Source organism: Rhinoraja longicauda, chromosome 34 (assembly GCF_053455715.1).
Source record: "Rhinoraja longicauda isolate Sanriku21f chromosome 34, sRhiLon1.1, whole genome shotgun sequence".
In the NCBI taxonomy this organism is placed as follows: domain Eukaryota; kingdom Metazoa; phylum Chordata; class Chondrichthyes; order Rajiformes; family Arhynchobatidae; genus Rhinoraja; species Rhinoraja longicauda.
The window spans coordinates 22633022-22651971 of NC_135986.1; the positions used below are offsets into that span (position 1 = coordinate 22633022).

Sequence of the window (18950 nt, forward strand, 5' to 3'; positions counted from 1 at the left end):
TCTCGACCCCAACATTCCTCCCATAACCCCCCGACACCCGCGCTAATCGAAAATCTATCACTCTTTGCCTCAGAAATCTATATACTAAAACTCTCGTTTGCTATCTTGTTTGTGACTGAACTTCAGCCAAAACGGTGCAAGATAGCGCGACAGTTTTAGGCCCACCTTACTCACCATTGTCACTTTAGTCATAATGCAAGTAGTTTCATTGAAATCGGTGTTATATTTTTTAAGTTATTCACTTTTTAAAGTTTAATAGGAGGGGAGGGGGAGGGGAGGAGAAGGGAGGGGGGGTTGAGGAGAGAGGGGAGGGGGGGGTTGAGGAGAGAGGGGAGGGGGGGGGGGGTTTGAGGAGAGAGGGGAGGGGGGTGGGGGGAGGAGAGGATGCTGCACCAATGCAGGAGAGGTTTAGGCCCAATGGTCCACTTGGTCTAGTACCTTATAATTTTCAACATTTCGGACGTCACTCACACTATTCAAGAACCTCTCAATCTGTACTTTAACTGATTCACCACCCTCTGACAAAAGAAATTCCTCCTCATCTCCGTTCTAAAGGAACGTCCTTTTAGCTGCCTGCAGTCCGTCTGTCTTTTGTGTTTTTTGTTGTTTTTGTATGAATTGTAGTTTTAATATGGTGTAGGGTTTGTATGTTATGGGGTGGGAGGGAACAGGAACTGTAAAATTCTCTCTCCTGAACGGAGACGCGACCTTTGTTTCTGTGTCGTGTCTCCGTTCCCGCTGCGGCCTACCACCGGCCATGCACCTGGGACCACCTGGGGCTCTGGATCGCAGAGCCCGAGGCCCGGACTCACCACCTGTGGCGCTGGCTGCCTTCGGATGCTGCGGGAGCGGCTGCGACTCGTCTCCGAAGGCTTCGCCGTGGGCCGCGTGGATGTCGGAAGCCCGCAGGCCCCTGGATGGGGGCCGACATCGGGAGCTAGCTCCGGCAGCGGCAGAGGCAGCGTGTTCGCCCGCCCCGAATCGCGGGGCTTGGGTCGGCCCGCCGCGGACTTTTCACCGTCCTGCGCTGCCTGGAATAGGCCGCGGACCTTTCACCGCCCAGCGGGGGCTTCAATGTCGGGAGCCCCGACCCCCCCGACGTGGCAACTTCAACAGCGTGACCGCGGGAGAAGACGGCAGGGGAAGAGAAAAGACATTGTGGCCTTCCATCACAGTGAGGAGGTGACTGGAGGAGACTCACTGTGATGGATGTTTCTTTTTGTTTGGTGTTAGTCTATGATTGTATGTGTTATTGCATTTTTATTGATTATTCTTATTGGTCTTATTGTTCAACTGCGGGTAATGTTTCATTTCACTGCACATTTATTTGTATGTAACAAATAAACGACTATTGACTATTGACTCTGAGGCTGTGCCCTCTGGTCCTAGACTCTCCCACTAGTGGAAACATCCTCTCCACATCCACTCTGTCCAGGCCTTTTCGTTAGAGTCATAGAATAGTGATACAGTGTGGAAGCAGGCCCTTCGGCCCAACTCGCCCACATCAGCTACCCTAGTCCCACCTGCCTGCGCTTGGTCCATAACCCTCCAAACCCGTCCTATCCATGTACCTGTCCAACTGTTTCTTAAACGTTGGGATAGTCCCAGCCTCAACTACCTCCTCCGGCAGCTCGTTCCACACACCCTCGGATTCCCTCGGATTCCTATTAAATCTTTTCCCCTTCACCTTGAACCTGTGTCCTCTGGTCCTCGATTCCCCTACTCTGGGTAAAAGACTATCCGATCTATTCTTCTCCTGATTTTGTACACCTCTGTAAGATCTCCCCTCATCCTCCTGCGCTCCATGGAATAGAGACCCAGCCTGCTCAACCTCTCCCTGTAGCTCACACCCTCTAGTCCTGGCAACATCCTCGTAAATCTTTACGGAACTCTTTCAAGCTTGACAATATCTTTCCGCTAACACGGTGCCCAGAACTGAACACAATACTCCAAATGTGGTCTCTTTATTCGGTAAGTTTTAATGAGCCCCCCCCTCCCATTCTTCTCAACTCCAGCGAGTACAGGCTCAGTGCCATCAAATCCCCATCATTTATTGTGTCCTATTCATTGTGTCCTTGTGCTCTGACCCACAACATAGAACGCTCCCAGTGCACGTGCTCCCAAACCCTCCAACACACAAGCAGGCCCTTCAGCCCACCACATCTGTGCAACCCATCGAGTACCGACCGACCCACCCACCCTTGGGCCTGTTGCTGGCCAGGCCTTGGTATCGTTTATATATCAGCCAAAATATTATGACCGATGAGCCAAAACATTACGACCCCCTGCCTAATATGCCGTTGGTCCTCCGTGTGCAGCCCCATACGCAGCAGGGTGCGATGCACCGTGTATTGTGACACATTCCTCCCTTGACCACCGTTAACATTTTCTGTGACTTGTGCCACAGTCGACCGTCTGTCGGTTCGGACCAGACGGGATAGCCTTCGTTGCCCCTCGCGCATCGATGAGCCTTGGGCGCCCAACACCCTGCCTGTCGCCGGTTTGTGGTTTGTCCCTCCTCGGACCACTGTCGGTCGGTACGCACCACTGCTGACCGGGAGCACCCCACAAGCCTTGCCGTTTCACAGATGCTCTGACCCAGTCGTCTGGCCACAACAATTTGGCCCTTGTCAAAGTCGCTCAGGTCTTTACTCCTGCCCATTTCTCCTGCATCCAACACGTCAACTTCAAGAACTGACTGTTCACTTGCTGCCTAATATATCCCACCCCTTGACAGGTGCCATTGTAACAAGATAATCAATGTCATTCATTTCACCTGTCAGTGGTCATAATGTTTTGGCTGATCGGTGTATACATACCGGGTCCGCGCCGACCAGCGATCCCCGCACACTAACACTATCCCACACACACACTAGGGATAATTTACAATTTTTACCGAAGCCAATTAACTTACAAACCTGCACGTCTTTGGAGTGTGGGAGGAAACCGGAGCACCCGGAGAAAACCCACGCGGGTCACAGGGAGAACTTACAAACTCCGTACAGACAAGCACCCGTGGTCGGGATTGAACCCGGGTCTCCGGCGCTGTGAGGCAGCAACTCTACCGCTACGCCACCATGCCGACCTGATTCCAGTGCTCATTAAGATAGATGAACGCGAGAGCCTCTGCCTCCACCGGCTCCACAGGCAGCACGTTCCAGATTCCAACCAGGGTGGAGCAGCGGTAGAGTTGCCGCCTTACAGCGAATGCAGCGCCGGAGACCTGGGTTCCATCCCGACTACCGGCGCTGTCTGTACTGAGTTTGTACGTTCTCCCCGTGACCTGCGTGGGTTTTCTCAGAGATCTTCGGTTTCCTCCCACACTCCAAATTGTCTCTGCAAATGTAAAAACTGTCCCTAGTGGGTGTAGGATGGTGTCAATGTGCGGGGATCGCTGGTCGGCGCGGACCCGGTGGGCCGAAGGGCCTGTTTCCGCGCTGAATCTCTAAACTAAACTCTCTCTGGCTGAACCATATTCTTTCCTGGGTTTCTCTTCCCCCCCTCCCCCCCCCCCCTCTCACGTACTCCAGCCCAGCGAGACGCCGAGCTGACCGACCCACCTTTGTTCCTGCACAGATGCAGAGCGGCTGCCAGGCCAGAGTTCACAATGGGCTCTTCATCCAAGATGGTGGTGGATGTGGCCAGGAACTGCGTGAGAGAGAGAGATGGGGAGAGAGAGAGAGAGACGGTGAGGGAGAAGGGGGAGAGATGGTGAGAGGGAGGGGGGAGAGAGAGAGAGGGAGGGAGAGAAGATATATAATTTTTTAAAAATATTCAAAAATAAATATACGTGTAATAAGTGTAACATATAAAATTATGAAAGGACTGGACAAGCTAGATGCAGGAAAAATGTTCCTAATGTTGGGGGAGTCCAGAACCAGGGGCCACACACACAGTCTACGAATAAAGGGGAGGCCATTTAAAACTGGTGAGAAAAAACTGTTTCTACGCTGTATTTCTAAACTAGTGTATCTATCTATCGTTCAGGTTGGTGATCTTTGCTTTTTTGGGCACCAGCACTATGATAGCCGACTTCAGGCATTTGGGGGCCGTAGCCAGAGATAGTGGCAGGTTAAAGATCCTGGTGAATAGCTCAGCCAACTGTTCAGCACAGTCCTTAAGTACCCTTCCTTGAACTCCATCCGGGCCTGCAGCCTTGCGTGGGTTGACCCCTAGCAGAGCGCTTGTACTTCCTGTGTGCTCAATGTTAAGACCAGTCCCTCCGCCTTGGCTGGGGTTCTTCCACTCAAGGTGGTGTTGCCAGTTTCGAAGCGGGCAAAGAAGGTGTTTAGATCGTTGGTCAGTGTGGCATCGCTGTGGGGGCAGGCAGGGCTGCTCTTGGAGCCAATGATGTCCCTGACACCCTGCCACATGCTTCTGGTGTCCGTGGAGTTGAAGTGGTCTTCCACCCGTTGCCTGTGGGTGTCTTTGTCCCTTCTTATACCTTTGTTCAGGTTTGACCTAGCAACACTGAATGCTGAAGTGTCACCAGATTTAAAGGCATTGTTGCGTGCCCAGAGAGTTGTAAATTTGTGGAATTCTCTGCCACAGAGGGCAGTGGAGGCCAAATCACTGGATGGATTTAAGAGAGAGTTAGATAGAGTTCTAGGGGCTAGTGGGATCAAGGGATATGGGGAGAAGGCAGGCACGGGTTATCTGTGGATGATCAGCCATGATCACAATGATTGGCGGTGCTGGCTCGAAGGGCAGAATGGCCTCCTCCTCCACCTGTTTTCTATGTTTCTATACATGTAGGTCTTTGGCATGTAGGAGGAAACCAATGATCTCGGTGGAAACCCACGCAGGTCACGGGGAGAACGTGCCAACTCCGTACAGACAGGACCCGTGGTCGGGATCGATACCGGGTCTCTGGCGCTGTGAGGCAGCAACTCTACCGCCACGCCACCGTGTCCTTTTCTCCAGAGATGTTGTCTGACCCGCTGAGTTACTCCCAGCTTTTTGCGTCTACCTTCAGTTTGTACTGTACCGAGGGTGGAAAGGAGTCAGCCAGGGAACTTGAGACAAGGCTGGAAGACAGAGGTAGAGGCAGGGAGGGTGGAGAGACAGGGAGAAAGGGCGAGGTTGACAGGCTGGGAGAATACAGCGATGGAGGACAGGGTGTGTGAGTTCGCCTTTATCGTGACGGAAATAAGTTCAGACATAAATAAACTCAGGATGTAGCTAGGGGTGTATGTGCGAGCATATATCCTGTTATTGTGAACTGAGTTGCACTTTACTGGAAATGTTCAAGAGAGATTTAACTCTTCGGGCTAAAGGAATCGAGGTGTATGGGGAGAAAGCAGGAACGGGGCACTGATTTAAAACCGAGGGGAGAAAATACCTTTTTCACCCAGAGAGTTGTGAATTTGTGGAATTCTCTGCCACAGAAGGCAGTCAGTGGAGGCCAAAATCACTGGATTGATTTAAGAGAGAGTTAGATAGAGCTCTGGGGGCTAGTGGAATCAAGGGATATTCTCAGCCCAAGACGGCAAAAGTGTTTGGCAGAAGCAACATATAAATAGGAAACGGGAAGCGGGAAGCAAGCGGCAATCTGTTGGCCGGCCTTCCAACCTCTTTAGGCCTCTTCATTTCCAACTGGAGGCCTGACATCAACTGCCTCCACGTTTCCGCTCCCCCTTATCTGCTCTACCCGCCCCCACCACCTGCCTTGTCTTATCTCGTCTTGTTGATACTGCACGAACCGCCGCTGTTGGGCTATAAACGTGCACGCAGTTGCAGATTTAATATTTACGAGTAGCAATAGACAATAGACAATAGGTGCAGGAGGAGGCCATTCGGCCCTTCGAGCCAGCACCGCCATTCAATGTGATCATGGCTGATCATTCTCAATCAGTAACCAGTTCCTGCCCTCTCCCCATACCCCCTGACTCCGCTATCCTTAAGAGTTCTATCTAGCTCCCTCTTGAATGCATTCAGAGAATTGGCCTCCACTGCCTTCGGAGGCAGAGAATTCCAGTCCTTGTTGTTCTGGATGGTTGAATAATCCAAGGATTGGTTTAGTCGAGTTCCCTGTTTTGTTATTCCGACTGTATGAAAGATGGGCAATGTTGGATGGAGCTAATGAGTGGGTTTCATTGCAGACTGCCGTAAGCCTGTGTGATGTCTTGAGAGGTCGGGAGCTTTTCTCTTGAAGGTTGGGAGGAGTGGGTGCCGGAAATGAAGAAGAAAAGTTATTGTTTTCAAACTTAAATTCCATATATTTAGTCTTTTCCAAAAACAGGTAAACTTAATTGTTTGCAGACAGGTACACAAAATCAAAACAGGTAGTTAAATCAAAACTGTAGCTTGCTGCCTTCTTACAAAATATAACTCAAACACTGCTTCTCTCCCTGTCTGCTCCAGCCGTTGTTTCTCTTTTTAAATACACGGCTTCCCTTCCCTTTTAGCTCTCTCACTGACGCAATCAGCTCATCTGGTTCAGCTGGGCAGCAATCAGTGTGAGCAGCAATCAGTGTGAGCAGCAATCAGTGTGAGCAGCAATCAGTGTGAGCAGCAATCAGTGTGAGCAGCAATCAGTGTGAGCAGCAATCAGTGTGAGCAGCAATCAGTGTGAGCAGCAATCAGTGTGAGCAGCAATCAGTGTGAGCAGCAATCAGTGTGAGCAGCAATCAGTGTCAGCAGCAATCAGTGTCAGCAGCAATCAGAGTCAGCAGCAATCAGTGTCAGCAGCAATCAGTGTCAGCAGGGCAGGCAGTCTTTTGCTGGCTGCCATAGCGGTTTGTAGTCCTTGTTGCATCCACCGGGAGGAAATGTATCTCCCCTCTATGACTCTACCTCTCATAATAATAATAATAATAATAATAATGTATTACATTTATATAGCGCTTTTCATACACTCAAAGACGCTTTACAGGGATTTAAAGAACATAGGGAAGTGAATAAATAGATAAATAAGTAAACGAACAGAGAAAGGAGACGGAAGGTGAGGTGACCTTCAGTGGTTGAAGGCAGTACTGAACAGGTGAGACTTCAGTGATGTTTTGAATGTGGTGAGTGAGGAGGAGTCTCTGACGGTTTGGGGTAGTGAGTTCCATAGGATGGGAGCAGCGATGGAGAAAGCCCTGTCCCCCCAGGATCTGAGTTTGGTCCGGATGGGGGGGGGGATAGGAGATTGGCTGCAGCAGAGCGGAGGGTGCGGGTGGGAGTGTGCCTGTGGAGGAGGTCAGTCAGGTAGGATGGGGCCAGGTTATGGAGGGCTTTGTAGGTCATGAGGAGGATTTTGTACTGGATTCTCTGGGGGATGGGGAGCCAGTGGAGTTTGTAAAGGACGGGGGTGATATGGTCACGGATCGGGGTGTGGGTGAGTAGACGGGCAGCGGAGTTTTGAATGTATCACATGATATCACATTTCCCCCTCCCCTGACTTGAGGCCTCCGGACTGGGGAAGGAGGCCCACATGACGTCTCTTCGGGAAAGGGCATCTGCATTCCCATGTTTCCAACCTGCCCTGTGGACAACCGAGAAGTTAAAAGCCTGAAGGCTGAGAAACCATCTTGTTACCCGACTGTTCGTTTCTTTATTTCTTGACATCCACTGCAAATGAGTGAGTAGAGTGAATTTGCGCCCAATAAGGTAATAGCGAAGGGTTTCAAGGGCCCACTTAACTGCCAGACATTCTTTCTCCGGTGTAGATTATCTTTTCTCATGGGCCAAAAGCTTTCTGCTACTGTAGAGGATTGGGTGCTCCTCACCCTTTTGTATCTGAGAGAGTACCGCCCCAAGACCCACCTCTGAGGCATCTACCTGAACAAAAAACTCCTTGTTGAAGTCTGGGACGGCCAGAACTGGGTGGGAACACAAGGCCTTCTTCAGGCTGGTGAAAGCCTCCTCTGCTTCCTGTGACCATTTCACCATTCGGGACTGTCTTTTAGTTGTCCGATCTGTTAGGGGGGCAATTAGATCAGAGAAGTTGGGAACAAAGCGTCTATAGTAGTTTGCAAAAGCGCGGTCACCCCTGATCTTAAGCCTAGACCGCGGGATAGTGAGCAGCCCCAATTCGGCCGACCTGAGGGACCTGGAGATAGAGTGGTGGGTTAGAAGAGTTTTGATATAGTGGGAGGGGGGGCAAGCCCGTTTAGGGCTTTGTATGTGAATAGAAGGAGCTTGAAGTTGATTCTGTACTGTACTGGGAGCTAGTGGAAATATGTGATCGCGGCTGATCATCCACAATCATTAACCCGTGCCTGCTTTCTCCTCATATCCATTGATTCTGTTAGCCCTCTGAGCTCTATCTAACTCTTTCTTGAAAAACTTCAAGTGAATTGGCCTCCACTGCCTTCTGTGGCAGAGAATTCCACAGATTCACAACTCTCTGGGTGAAAATGTTTTTCCTCATCTTAGTCCTAAATGGCCAACCCCTCCCTTAGTACCGAATCAGATGTACAGCACTTTGGTCAACGTGGGTTGTTTTTAAATGTGCTATACAAATAAAATTGACTTGACTTGACTTATTCTTAAACTGTGAGACCCTGGTTCTGGACTTCCCCCAAAATCGGGAACATTTTTCCTACACCGAAGATAGACACAAAATACTGGATTAGTATGGGTGTCATGGGTTATGGGGAGAAGGCAGGAGAATGAGGTTTGGAGGGAGAGATAGATCAGCCATGATTGAATGGCGGAATAGACTTGATGGGCCGAATACTGCTCCTATCACTTATGGATTTATGAAAAGCTGGAGCAACTCAGCGGGACAGGCAGCATCTCTGGAGAGAAGGAATGGGTGACGTTTCGGGCCAGAAGTCTGAAGAAGGGTCTCGACCCGAAACGTCACCCGTTCCTTCTCTCCAGAGATGCCGCCCGTCCCGCCGAGTTACTCCAGCATTTTGTGTCCATATTCGGTGTGCACTCATGGGTTCTAAACATCAGCCCAACTCGACTGAGTCCTGGACTCTTAACCTGGAATCTCTCTACATAAAACCTCACATGCAGTGGCAAGATAACCATGGACTCCCCACCCATCTACTCGTGCGCTGAGCTGGGAAGGAGGTGTTTGCGATAGAGGGTGTTTATCAGTCACTTGAACAGCCACAACCAGGTTCCTGCTCGCTGCTGCTTTATAGGCGCACCACTATCAAAGCTACAACTGAACTCTGAATGAGCAACGGCCTGGGTTTCAATTTTGTTTGACTACACCACACGCACTAGGTACAATTGTACATGTTACACCCAGCCAATGTAACTACATTAGGCTTGTATTCACTGGATTAGGCTTGTATTCACTGGAGTTTAGAAGGATGAGAGGGGATCCTATAGAAACATATAAAATTATAAAAGGACTGGACAAGCGAGATGCAGGAAAATGTTCCCAATGTTGGGGGAGTCCAAAACCAGGGGCCACAGTCTGAGAATAAAGGGGAGGCCATTTGGAATTGGAAGAGCAAATATGTAAGGAGAGAGCAGATATTAGTAGTAAGCACAGAGTAGTGATTGTGGGTGATTTCAATTTTCCGTACATAGACTGGGAATCACATTCTGTTAAAGGGCTGGATGGTTTGGAGTTTGTAAAAAGTGTGCAGGATAGTTTTTTTGCAGCAATACGTAGAGGTACCTACCAGAGAAGGGGCAGTGTTGGACCTCCTGTTAGGAAATGAAACGGGACAGGTGACGGAGGTATGTGTTGAGGAGCACTTTGGGTCTAGTGATCACAATGCCATTAGTTTCAATATAATTATGGAGAAGGTCAAATCTGGACCAAGGGTTGAGATTTTGGATTGGAGAAAGGCTAATTTTGAGGCGATGAGAAAGGATTTAAAAGGAGTGAAATGGGACATTTTGTTTTATGAAAAGGATATAATAGAGAAATGGAGGATATTTAAAGGTGAAATTTTGAGAGTACAGTCTTTATGTCCCTGTTCGGTGGAAAGTAAAGAATAATAATTTGAAAGAGCCGTGGTTTTCCAGGGAAATTGGACACTTGGTTCGGAAAAAGAGGGAGATATACAATAAATATAAGCTGCAGGGAGTAAATGAGGTTCTTGAGGAATATAAAGAATGTAAAAGGAATCTTAAGAAGGAAATTAGAAAAGCGAAAAAAAGATATGAGGTTGCTTTGGTAAGTAATGTAAAAGTAAACCCCAAGGGGTTCTACAGATATGTCAATAGCAAAAGGATAGCGAGGGATAAAATTGGTCCATTAGAGAGTCAGAGTGGACAGCTATGTGCTGAGCCGGAAGAAATGGGGGAAATATTAAACAATTTATTTTCTTCGGTATTCACCGAGGAGAAGGATATTGAATTATGTGAGGTAAGCGAAACAAGTAGAGCAGTGATGGAAATTATGAGGATCAAAGAAGAGGAGGTACGGACACTTTTGAAAAATATAAAAGTGGATAAGTCTCCAGGTCCTGATATGATATTCCCTAGGACATTGAGGGAAGTTAGTGCAGAAATAGCAGGGCCTATGACGGAAATATTTCAAACGTCATTAGAAACGGGGATGGTGCCGGAAGATTGGCGCATTGCGCATGTTGTGCCTTTGTTTAAAAAAGGTTCTAAAAGTAAACCTAGCAATTATAGACCTGTTAGTTTGACGTCTGTGGTGGGAAAATTAATGGAAAAGATACTTAGGGACAATATATATAATCACATGGATAAACAAGGCCTGATTAGAAACAGTCAACATGGATTTGTGTATGGAAGGTCATGTTTGACTAATCTTCTTGAATTTTTTGAAGAGGTTACCAGGGAAATTGATAAGGGCAAGGCTGTGGATGTTGTCTATATGGACTTCAGTAAGGCATTTGACAAGGTTCCACATGGAAGGTTGATTAAGAAGGTTAAATCGTTGGGTATTAATAGTGAGGTTGCAAGATGGATTCAACAATGGTTGAATGGGAGATACCAGAGGGTAATGGTTGACAACTGTATGTCAGGTTGGAGGCCAGTGCCTAGTGGAGTACCCCAAGGATCTGTGTTGGGTCCACTGTTGTTTGTCATTTACATTAATGATCTGGATGATGGTGTGGCAAATTGGATTAGTAAGTATGCAGATGATACTAAGATAGGTGGTGCAGTTAATAATGAAGTAGATTTTTTTTCAAAGTCTACAGAGAGACTTGGGCATTTTGGAAGGGTGGGCTGAAAGATGGCAGATGGAGTTTAATGCTGATAAGTGTGAGGTGCTGCATTTTGGTAGGACAAATCAAAATAGGACGTACAGGGTAAATGGTAAGGAATTGAGGAATGCAATGGAACAGATGGATCTGGGAATAACTGTGCATTGTTCCCTGAAGGTGGAATCTCATGTGGATAGGGTGGTGAAGAAGGCGTTTGGTATGCTTACCTTTATAAATCAGAGCATCGAATATAGAAGTTGGGATGTAATGTTAAAATTGTACAAGGCATTGGTGAGGCCGAATCTGGAGTATGGTGTGCAGTTCTGGTCGCCATATTATAGGAAGGATGTCGACAAATTGGAGAGGGTACAGAGGAGATTTACTAGAATGTCGCCTGGGTTTCAGAACTTAAGCTACAGAGAGAGGTTGAACAGGTTGGGTCTTTATTCTTTGGAGCGTAGAAGGTTGAGGGGGGACTTGATAGAGGTTTTTTAATTTTTAAGAGGGACGGACAGAGTTGACGTGGGTAGGCTTTTCCCTTTGAGAGTGGGGAAGATTCCAACAAGGGGACATAACTTCAGAATTAAGGGACAAAAGTTTAGGGGTAACATGAGGGGTAACTTGTTTACTCAGAGGGTGGTGGCTGTATGGAATGAGTTTCCGGTGGAAGTGGTGGAGGCAGGCTCGATTTTATTATTTAAGAGTAAATTGGATAGGTATATGGATGGGAGGGGATTGGAGGGTTATGGTCAGAGAGCAGGTAGATGAGACTAGGTCAGAGAAAGTGGTCGGCGTGGACTTGTTATGCTCTGGGGCACACAGGAACTGGACTCAAACGCACGACTCACACACAAGAGTCAATTTGGAGAAAATAAAGGCTTTCTTTAATTTTCACATTAAAGAACACTGCGATTCGAACCAAAAAAACTCTAAACTTACTCAGCTACAAAAACATTAGTTACAAAAATTACTTACTAGCTATACTACGACCGAGAGCACATGAATCAGAGCACATGAATCACAATACGAACTGGCACAGGACAAAGGGAGGTGTGGACTATATATACATGAGGTAAGGGCACACAGGTGGAAACAATCAAGGCGGGGCTGACAATTACAATGGCAGGAACTCAAGGGACCTGAAATGAGAATCTAAACACAGAACATGACACAAGACTAACAGATATGACGGGACATTACAGGACTGGTAGGGCCGAACGGGCCTGTTTCCGTGCTGTAATTGTTATATGGTTATCTGGTTATATTTAAAACTGAGGTGAGAAAAAACTTTTTTCACCCAGAGAGTTGTGAATTTGTGGAATTCTCTGCCACAGAGGGCAGTGCGAGCCAAATCACTGGATGGATTTAAAAGAGAGTTAGATAGAGCTCTGGGGGCTAGTGGAATCAAGGGATATGGGGAGAAGGCAGGCGCGGGTTACTGATTGTGGATGATCAGCCATGATCACAATGAATGGCGGTGCTGGCTCGAAGGGCCGAATGGCCTCCTCCTGCACCTTATTTTCTATGTTTCTATGTTTCTATGACGCTGGATGCTCAGCCATGATCATATTGAATGGCGGTGCTGGCTCGAAGGGCCGAATGGCCTCCTCTTGCACATATTTTTCGATGTTTTCTATGTTTCTGTGTTTCAGATTCTGGCATTTCGCCTCGAACTTCTGCTTCGGTCTGAAAGTAAAGTGGTATCACGAGCCGAGCGCTTTCCTCAACCAAATCCAATCAACATAGATCAAAAATCACAAGGTACATTCAATAGTGTAATTGGTTGTAGCTCGCACCTCGACATAGCGATTTGCTGGTGAAATGTAATTCTCAGCCCAAGACGGCAAAAGTGTTTGGCAGAAGCAACATATAAATAGGAAACGGGAAACAAGCGGCAATCTGTTGGCCGGCCTTCCAACCTCTTTAGGCCTCTTCATTTCCAACTGGAGGCCTCACATCAACTGCCTCCACGTTTCCGCTCCCCTTTATCTGCTCTACCCGCCCCCACCACCTGCCTTGTCTTATCTCGTCTTGTTGATACTGTACGAACCGCCGCTGTTGGGCTATAAACGTGCACACAGTTGCAGATTTAAAATTTGCGAGTAGCAATAGACAATAGACAACAAGTGCAGGAGGAGGCCATTCGGCCCTTCGAGCCAGCACCGCCATTCAATGTGATCATGGCTGATCATTCTCAATCAGTAACCAGTTCCTGCCCTCTCCCCATACCCCCTGACTCCGCTATCCTTAAGAGCTCTATCTAGCTCTCTCTTGAATACATTCAGAGAATTGGACTCCACTGCCTTCTGAGGCAGAGAATTCCAGTCCTTGTTGGGTTGGATGGTTGAATAATCCAAGGATTGGTTTAGTCGAGTTCCCGGTTTTGTTATTCCGACTGTATGAAAGATGGGCAATGTTGGATGGAGCTAATGAGTGGGTTTCTTTGCAGACTGCAGTAAGCCTGGTTATTATGCGGCGTCTTTGACGGGTGTAGAAGGATGAAGGGGATGAAGGGTAGATGACCTAGTCTATCTATCTATCTATCTATCTATCTATCTATCTATCTATCTATCTATCTATCTATCTATCTATCTATCTATCTATCTATCTATCTATCTATCTATCTATCTATCTATCTATCTATCTATCACCACGCTGAACGCTGCTGGAAAATGATTTTTTTATTTGATTCGGTCGCGTATTTTTTAAGTTACAGAGGTTTTAGTAAAAAAAAAAAATCCAGCCGTTTCTTCAATTGCCTTCAGCGTGTGACGTCAAAAAGCTCGCGCAACCCCCCTCCTACTGATTTATTGAAGGCTTTCAGCGTAGCGCTGCTGTGCCTCTGTGCGTATGGGCTCACCTCTCCTCTCTCCCCTTGCTTCTCTCCTCTCTCCCACACCCGGGAGACCATCTCCCCGCTATCCCCCCAACCCAGGACCTTTCACTGATGCGCTCCCCACCTCCCCGGACCTTTCACTGATGCGCTCCCCCGCCCCCCACGGACCTTTCACTAATGCGCTCCCCGCCCCCCCCCCCCCCCCCCCCCCCCGGGACCTGTTGGTGCTGGGGGCAAGAGAGAGTAGGGGAAAGGGGTGTGCTGGGGAAAGGGGGAGAGTAAGAGTGTGTCTGGGGGAGAGAGAGTGGTGGCGGGGTCTGAGAATGGGGACTGGGGAGGGGGACAACAGGGGTCGTCCGGAGGGGGCTTGGTGGTGGGGGAAATAGGGGTACTGGGAAAAGGGGAGGTCGTGGGGAAAGGGGGTTGTGGGGAGATTAAGATTGGGGTTGGGGGAGGAGAGAATGGGTGGTGTGGGAATGGGCCCTCTTCGCTAGTCTATCTTATTAAAAGTCAGATATTGTGTTAAATGTATATGTATATATCTGTGATTTCGCTGATTACGGCAAAACGGTCAACAGTAGCCTTAATCACCACGCGGACAGCTGCTGGAAAATGATATTTTTATTTAATTCGGTCGCATATTTTTTAAGTTACAGAGGTTTTAAAGCGCTGCCCACCCCCCCCCCCCCCTTGATTTATTGAAGGTTCAATAGGGGGCGCTGCCGTGCGGATTTAGTCTTCAGCGTGTGTCGTCACAATGGACAAGCAGCTGCTAGTGGGTGTCTACTCTTTACAGAGGTTTTAAATTTAAATATTTTTATTTCTAACCTTTTTTTTCAAGGTCTTCAGCTTGTGACGTCACAATGCTTGTGTGAGATGGGTGCTACATTGTTTCGAAAAGCACTTACAGATCCCCGTGAGAAGCACTAAGTGACCGCGAATGTTTCAAAGAAATCACTTAAAAAGCCCAACGGGCACACTTGTGCTAGTCTGTCTGTCTGTCTGTCTGTCTGTCTGTCTGTCTGTCTGTCTGTCTGTCTGTCTGTCTGTCTGTCTGTCTGTCTGTCTGTTTATCTATCTATCTATCTATCTATCTATCTATCTATCTATCTATCTATCTATCTATCTATCTATCTATCTATCTATCTATCTATCTATCTATCTATCTATCTATCTATCCGTATTTTTTAACTTACAGAGGTTTTAAAGCGCTGCCCCCCCCCCTTTTCAGGGGGGCGCTGCGGTGCGGATTTAGTCTTCAGCGTGTGATGTCACAATGCCCCTGTGAGATGAACTCGAGCTGACCCCCCTTCAGCGTGTGACGTCACAATGGACAAGCAGCTGCTATTGGGTGTCCACTCTTTACAAATTTACATTTTTTTATTTTTAACGTTTTTTTTCAAGGTCTTCAGCTTGTGACGACACAATGCTTGTGTGAGATGGGTGCTACATTGTTGCGAAAAGCAACTGATTGTTTTTTAAAGTTGTGTTTTTTATTGCAAGTCACTTAACATACACAGATCAGCATGGGGCCCCTATGCTCGTGGGCCACCGGGGCAAGTGTTTCGAAAAAAGAAAGGGGAGGTCCCCCTTCCCCCCTCAACCCCTTCCTCCACACTCCTTCCCACCTCCATTCCCACTCCCTCCCCCCCTCCTCCCCAACTCCCTCCCCATCCCTCCCCACCTCCCTCACCCCTCGGGGACGGGCCCAACGGGGAAAGAGGGGTACTGGGAAAAGGGGAGGTCCCCCTACCTCCCCCCTTCCCCCTCCCCTCCCACTCCTTCCCCTCCCCTCCCCCCCTTAATCCCCCTCCCCTCCTCCCTCCCTCCCCCCTCCCTCCCCGCCTCCCGGTTACAATGGAAACCCTACGAGGACGGGCCCAACGGGGAAAGAGGGGTACTGGGAAAAGGGGAGGTCCCCCTCCCTCCCCCCTTCCCCCCTCCCCCCCTCCCTCCAACTCCCCCCCCTTCCCCCTCCCCCCTTCCCCCCTCCCCTCCCCCCTTCCCTCCCCTCCTCCCTCCAAACCTCCCTCCTCCCTCCCTTCCCCTCCCCCCCCGCCTCCCGGTTACAATGGAAACCCTACGAGGACGGGCCCAACGGGGAAAGAGGGGTACTGGGAAAACGGGTGGTCCCCCTCCCTCCCCCTTCCCCCTCGCTCCTCCTCCCCCTACCCCCTCCCTCCCCTCTCCCTCCCTCTCCCTCCCTTCCCCCTCCCCTCCCCCCCTCCCCCCTCCCCTCCTCCCCTCCCTCCCCTTCCCCTCCCCTCCCCCCCACACCTCCCTCCTCCCTTCCCTCCCCCCACTCCCCTCCCGGTTACAATGGAAACCCTACGAGGACGGGCCCAACGGGGAAAGAGGGGTACTGGGAAAAGTGGAGGTCCCCCTCCCTCCCCCTTCCCCCTCCCCTCCCCCCTCCCCCCCCTACCCCCTCCATCCCCTCTCCCTCCCCCCTCCCCCCTTCCCCCCTCCCCCCCTCCCCTCCCCCTCACCCTCCCCTCCTCCCTCCACATCTCCTTCTTCCCTCCCCCCCTCCTTCCCTCCTTGCACCGCCTTAATCGCCACGCTGACAGCTGCTGGAAAATGATTTTTTTATTTAATTCGGTCGTATATTTTTTAAGTTACGGAGGTTTTAAAGCGTCCCCCCCCCTTCATGAATTATTGATGGTCCTATAGGGGGCGCTGCGGTGCGGATTTTGTCTTCAGCGTGTGACGTCACAATGGACAAGCAGCTGCTATTGGGTGTCTACTCTTTACAAATTTACATTTTTTTATTTTTAACCTTTTTTTTCAAGGTCTTCAGCTTGTGACGTCACAATGCTTGTGTGAGATGGGTGCTACATTGTTGCGAAAAGCAACTGATTGTTTTTTAAAGTTGTGTTTTTTACTGCAAGTCACTTAACATACACAGATCAGCATGGGGCCCCTATGCTCGTGGGCCACCGGGGCAAGTGTTTCGAAAAAAGAAAGGGGAGGTCCCCCTTCCCCCATCAACCCCTTCCTCCCCACTCCTTCCCACCTCCATCCCCACTCCCTCCCCCCCTACTCCCCAACTCCCTCCCCATCCCTCCCCACCTCCCTCACCCCTCGGGGACGGGCCCGACGGGGAAAGAGGGTTACTGGGAAAAGGGGAGGTCCCCTTCCCTCCCCCCTTCCCCCTCCTTCCCCCTCCCTCCACCTCCCCCCTTCCCCCCTCCCCCCCTTCCCCCCTCCCCTCCCACCCCTTCCCCCCTCCCCTCCCCCCTCCATCCCCCTCCCCTCCTCCCTCCCTCCCCCCTCCCTCCCCGCCTCCAGGTTACAATGGAAACCCTACGAGGACGGGCCCAACGGGAAAGAGGGGTACTGGGAAAAGGGGAGGTCCCCCTCCCTCCCCCCTTCCCCCCTCCCTCCACCTCCCCCCCTTCCCCCTCCCCTCCCACCCCTCCCCCCTTCCCTCCCCTCCTCCCTCCACAACGCCCTCCTCCCTCCCTCCCCCCTCCCTCCCCGCCTCCCGGTTACAATGGAAACCCTACGAGGACGGGCCCAACGGGGATAAGGGGTACTGGGAAAACGGGTGGTCCCCCTCCCTCCCCCCTTCCCCCCTCCATCCTCCTCCCCTACCCCCCCCTCCCCTCTCCCTCCCCCCTCCCTCCCTCCCCCCTCCCCCCTCCCCTCCCCCTCCCCCTCCCCTCCTCCCCTCCCTCCCCCTCCCCTCCCCTCCCCCCACACCTCCCTCCTCCCTTCCCTCCCCCCACTCCCCTCCAGGTTACAATGGAAACCCTACGAGGACGGGCCCAACGGGGAAAGAGGGGTACTGGGAAAAGGGGAGGTCCCCCTCTCTCCCCCTTACCCCTCCCCTCCCCCCTCCCTCCCCCCTACCCCTCCATCCCCTCTCCCTCCCCCCTCCCCCCCTTCCCCCCTCCCCCCCCTCCCCTCCCCCCTTCCCCCTCCCTCCCCCTCCCTCCACCTCTCCCCCTTCCCCCTCCCCCTTCCCCCCTCCCATCCCACCCCTTCCCCCTCTACTCCCCCCTCCATCCCCCTCCCCTCCTCCCTCCCTCCCCCTTCCTCCCCGCCTCCCGGTTACAATGGAAACCCTACGAGGACGGGCCCAACGAGGAAAGAGGGTACTGGGAAAAGGGGAGGTCCCCCTCCCTCCCCCCTTCCCCCCTCCCTCCCCCCTCCCTCCACCTCCCCCCCTTCCCCCTCCCCTCCCACCCCTCCCCCCTTCCCTCCCCTCCTCCCTCCACACCTCCCTCCTCCCTCCCTCCCCCCTCCCTCCCCGCCTCCCGGTTACATTGGAAACCCTACGAGGAGGGGCCCAACGGGGAAAGAGGGGTACTGGGAAAAGGGGAGGTCCCCCTCCCTCCGCCCTTCCCCCTCCCTCCCTCCAACTCCCCCCCTTCCCCCCTTCCCCCTCCCCTCCCCCCCTTCCATCCCCTCCTCCCTCCACACCTCCCTCCTCCCTCCCTCCCCCCTCCCTCCCCGCCTCCCGTTTACAATGGAAACCCTACGAGGACGGGCCCAACGGGGAAAGAGGGGTACTGGGAAAACGGGTGGTCCCCCTCCCTCCCCTCCCCCCCTCCCTCACCCTCCCCTCCCCCCTCCACACCTCCCTCCTCCCTTCCCTCCCCCCCACTCCCCTCCCGGTTACAATGGAAACCCTACGAAGACGGGCCCAACGGGGAAAGAGGGGTACTAGGAAAAGGGGAGGTCCCCCTCTCTCCCCTCCCCCCCTCCCCTCCCCCTCCCCCTCCCCCTCCTCCCTCCACACCTCCCTCCTCCCTCCCTCCCCTTCCCTCCCTCCCCTCCTCCCGTTTACAATGGAAACCCTACGAGGACGGGCCCAACGGGAAAGAGGGGTACTGGAAAAGGGGAGGTCCCCCTCCCTCCACCCTTCCCCCTCCCTCTCCCCTCCCTCCCCCTCCCCCTCCCTCCCCTCTCCCTCCCCTTCACCGGTCCCCTCCCTCCCACTCCCCCCTACCCCCCTCCCTCCCCTCTCCCTCCCCCCTCTCCCCATTCCCCCCTCCCCTCCCCCCTCCCCCCTCCCTCCCCCTCCCCTC

The 18950-nt window shown here is 51.4% G+C and overlaps 2 protein-coding genes across 2 annotated transcripts in view; both read right to left on the reverse strand.

The window, feature by feature from the left end:
* The window catches only part of LOC144609632 (cystatin-C-like), a 369350-nt gene that overhangs the window by 326705 nt on the left and 23695 nt on the right, over positions 1 to 18950 (reverse strand). The window lies entirely within an intron of this gene.
* LOC144609533 (U4/U6.U5 tri-snRNP-associated protein 1-like) overlaps positions 1 to 18950 on the reverse strand; it is a 54964-nt gene that overhangs the window by 6779 nt on the left and 29235 nt on the right. Inside the window, exon 2 of the mRNA XM_078428038.1 lies at positions 3561 to 3650. The gene's annotated coding sequence lies outside the window, so the exon portion shown is untranslated. The remainder of the gene's footprint in view (positions 1 to 3560; positions 3651 to 18950) is intronic.